The sequence below is a fragment of the Garra rufa genome, chromosome 20 (genome assembly GCF_049309525.1).
Source record: "Garra rufa chromosome 20, GarRuf1.0, whole genome shotgun sequence".
NCBI classification, from domain to species: domain Eukaryota; kingdom Metazoa; phylum Chordata; class Actinopteri; order Cypriniformes; family Cyprinidae; genus Garra; species Garra rufa.
This window is the reverse complement of record NC_133380.1, coordinates 25,724,717-25,728,468: the sequence shown is the minus strand read 5'-3', so window position 1 is coordinate 25,728,468 and position 3,752 is coordinate 25,724,717.

Sequence of the window (3,752 nt, the reverse complement as noted above, 5' to 3'; positions counted from 1 at the left end):
GAGAGTGGGGAGGGGGGATGGGTGGAAAGAGAGAGTCAGAGAGGAGGAGATAGAGGGAAATATTTAAACTCTTGGTGGTTTATTCATTAGGATGTGAATTATTATTTGTTTTTAAACTATTTGGCTACTCTTTTTAGGGCATAAATTTGATTCCATTTACTTTCTGCATCATTCTCATCTTACTCTGTCTGTATTTCCTCTCCCCTTCACTAATTTCTCTCCTTCAATGCTTTCTGGTTCAATCTGCACCAAACTTAATATGTTTGCTAAAATCGCTGGCCTGAAGACATCTGCATGCCAATATTCAGTTATAGGCATAGCGCCACCAGCTGGCAGCAAGAAGTCTGACACATCTAAATGACTTAGACATATTCCTCCTAAATTTACTATGTTAAAAGCATAGTGCCCACTATTTGCCACAGATCGGCGGTGAGCCCGGGTGCGAGGGCCCGTTCATCGCTGCTTGCAGCTTTAATTGTTCTTGTTTTGTTACTGACTTTATTAGTTCAGCTAGTAGTGTTTGCTGTGGATTAGAAGTAGCCTACTTAAAGTAAGCATTCAGTAATTAGTAAGAAACAAACTTTTTTGTTTTGTTTTGTTTGTTTTTTGCTGATCCGAAAAATGATCCGATCCGTGACTCCAAATCCATGATGTGATCCGAATCGTGAGTTTTGTGATCCGTTGCACCACTAATATCCATGCCCTTGCGCATCTGTGTATTAATCTGCAACGCGCACGTCGCACAGCCTTTTACTCAGAAGTAGGCTACATGCAGTGTGGAAATAGTTGGTTACACAAGTTTGTATAGTTAATTGTGTTGTAAATGCAATTGTCAAGCAGTTTGTGATGCATTTTGGAAACAGGAGATGGGCCCCTGGTCTAATGCGCCACCTGGCTTAAGAAACCCATTCTCAAAGACTTACTTTTAGTCATTATTTGGTTAGCACACATATTCTGAATGCCTTCAGCAGAATTCAAATTAGCCATTTTAATCTAGATTAATCTAGATTAATTCCAAAATTAATCTAGATTAATCTAGATTAAAAAAATGAATCTATGCCCACCTCTAATATATATATATGAAGAGTTTGGTTGCAAAACGCGATAAACGCCATTTTTTGACATTTGGATTTTATTATTGGAAATCACTGTTCAGATGTACCTTAATCTATGTGTGAATTGCTGCCATTAATAAAATTTAAGAATGTACATTTTAGGCCTACTACAAAATTTATTTTTTTCACAAAACGCGATATCCGCCAGACCAGTTTCTTTACAAAGTGCGATATGACCGTACGTGCGCGAGCTCAGCATCCCCTGGGAAGAAAGTCACCGCCGGTGAAGTGCTCCGAGTTTGCTTATAGATTTAACGATAATATCAACACAAAAAACATGTATTTTTAAAAAGAGGATTCAATAGGCTAACTAAAAAACGTTTACCATTTAATTGTTAATACTGTGGGCGAGCTGTCAGTCACGTAGGTTAAACAGCTGTCTGTCAGTCAGAGAATCAAAGCTTCAGAGTCAAGCTAATGTCATGGATTTCGATGACGGATTGGAGCCGGTCATTCCAGCTGCTGTTGGGAGAAAGAGGAAGGCATCTAAAGAAAATCATCAAAGGGAGAAGACCGAACGGGCAAGGCATTCAGGGGAGGGAAAACATCCGAAAATGTATTGTGGTCATCGCGCGAGTAATGCTGGTCTGTGTCATTCCGACAAACTGTCATGTGAAGATGTAGCCTTCAACTTCACAAAAATGTATAAAAACGCTACAAAAGTGGACCGGGATAAAATACTCCTCCATCTCTCAACAATAAACGAATGCAGCAGGGAACGAGTCTCCGCTGATTTCAAGAAGGCCAGGGAGGTCCTGCGCTCCTCCCCATCACATGATGTCTGCAAGGCTACATTTCTAAGTTTATTTTTTAAATAATTAATTTTAATTATTATTATTATTATTACAGTGAAATAATACATTAAATATGATGGGGCGAGGCGAGCTTGTGTTGCGGACTCGGTGCAACAGAGACGAGAACTGTGACACCGCGTCTCCGCCCGCTCTGATCTTACAGGTTTCGTTTTCGAAAACACACACACACACACACACACACACACACACACAAATGGTTCACTAGCTTTTCTTAATGGTATTACAGTAGTAGAATATAGCCTAAGGTGGATATATAGCGTTTTGCAAAAAAAAATAAATAAATAAATAAAGTCATGTTATGTTGTTCTGGCCAAAACTAACTCAGAATCTTATTATTATTAATCAATTTTTGTATATACTATTCCATATATTATATATTTATGATGTTTTTTTTTTTTGTTTTTTTCTACCAATTTAAGATGTTTGACAATGATAAGATAAGTATGTTGCATTTTGGCATGGTTTTTTGACTTATTTATGAACTATTTATCTACATACAATTAAATAAAAAATATCCTGGATTTGAAGAATATTGTGTCTCTGGCCTTCACTGAGCTCAAGTAATAGTTTTATGTACAAAAATTGTAAATTAACTTGACTGTTGATGTCTTAAATAATAATGTAGTAATAAAGATTTATTTTTTGGCCTTTTTTATGATAGGACAGGAAGCGAAGTGGGAGAGAGATAGGGGGCGGGATCGGGAAAGGTCCTCAAGTCGGGATTCGAACACGGGACGCCCGGAGCACAACGGCACTATATGTCAGCGCGCTAACCACACGGCTATCGGCGCCGACCTTCTAAGGGTTCTTATTAGGGCCCGAGCCCAAAAGGGCGAAGGCCCTATTGTTCTTCTAAGGATTCTTATTAGGGCCCGAGCCCAAAAGGGTGAAGGCCCTATTGTTCTTCTAAGGGTTCTTATTTTTTTAGGGCCCGAGCCCAAAAGGGCGAAGGCCCTATTGTTTTTCTAAGGATTATTCTTTTTATTATTCTTTCAATGTTTTGGGGGATTTTGGGGCCCTTAACATACACGAAAACTCTTGAAACTTTGCACACAAATTGGAACCTGCGGCCATCAGGCTTGGACAGACTTTGACATGGGGGGGTCACCTGGGGGGGGGGGGGCGTGGCACAGCGTTACATTTTTTTGCATTTGAGGGACTCTGGAGCGCACGCCAGTTGACCTACAGTTATCAAAATTCATACACATACAGACCTCATCGGGCTGAATAACCTTCGTGCTCAAAGTCGGTGCTTCGCCCAACAGGAAGTCAGCTATTCAGGGATGTCTAAAAAGCGGGTGCAATGGAATTTGAAATACTCCTCCTAGGCCAAACTCGGTCAGCATGATCTCAAGACATTGGGGACGCACAATTGCCAGGGGATTTTTGATATCTCGAACGGTTTGGCCGTGGCGGGGCGACAAACTTATGGCGAGAAATGAGAAACAGGAAGTGTCTAATAACTTTAACACACTTTGTCTGATTTTGACCAAACTTCAGCAGTTTGTTCGTCGTCCAATGCCGATCACAGAGATGTGACTATTATGAGTAAAAGTTATAGCGCCACCAACTGGCAGCAGAAAGCGTGACGTTTTTGAAATGCTTTAAACTCAGCTTCTTAATTTTAGTCAATTTGCTTCAAACTTCATCCCAATAATCTCGAAACGCGGCTGATGAGAATCTGTGAAGGGCATTATCGATAACTTTTATCATGTTGCCATGGCAACGTGTCAAACTTTAACTTCAGCTTTTTGTGGTTTTGAGCCACTTAAAATACTTAGATTTTCATGAAACTCAACACACACATCTGTATTAATGATAG